The sequence below is a fragment of the Rattus rattus genome, chromosome 5 (assembly GCF_011064425.1).
Source record: "Rattus rattus isolate New Zealand chromosome 5, Rrattus_CSIRO_v1, whole genome shotgun sequence".
In the NCBI taxonomy this organism is placed as follows: domain Eukaryota; kingdom Metazoa; phylum Chordata; class Mammalia; order Rodentia; family Muridae; genus Rattus; species Rattus rattus.
This window is the reverse complement of record NC_046158.1, coordinates 142,801,318-142,801,854: the sequence shown is the minus strand read 5'-3', so window position 1 is coordinate 142,801,854 and position 537 is coordinate 142,801,318.

Genomic DNA, 537 nt, shown 5'->3' with positions numbered 1-537 from the left:
CAGGGAACCAACAGACAGAGACAAGCACAGGATCATGGGATACTATTCTTGTCAACTCAAACATAATCACATGTACCCAGGACACAAAGAACATACAGAGAAGCCTCCATAATTTAAGATTATACATGGAAATACACCCTAGACATGCAAGAATAGACCACCCAGTGCATCTAGACTCAGACAAAGAAATATACATCTGTACGTTTATATCAGAAATGATCTTTCACATAGAAAAAGCATATAGCATGCACACACACACACACAATCCCATGCCCTAGTCAGTAAACAGAGCTGACAAAACTGAGCTGACAAGTGCACACCCATCCCCATAAAACAAGAGGCCTTACTCCCAGTGCCCTTTTGTCCTGTGTATCTGTTTCGTGGTGTCCTTGCCAACATCTATGGTGTGGGTAAGGGAATGAGGAGTGAATAGCCAAAGCAGGAGGCGTGAACATCTGAAGTTGCATAACTGAGTGGAGAGGCGGATTCAGCATAAAAGATCCTGCTGGAGAGCATGCACTGTAGTCTACCGTGGTT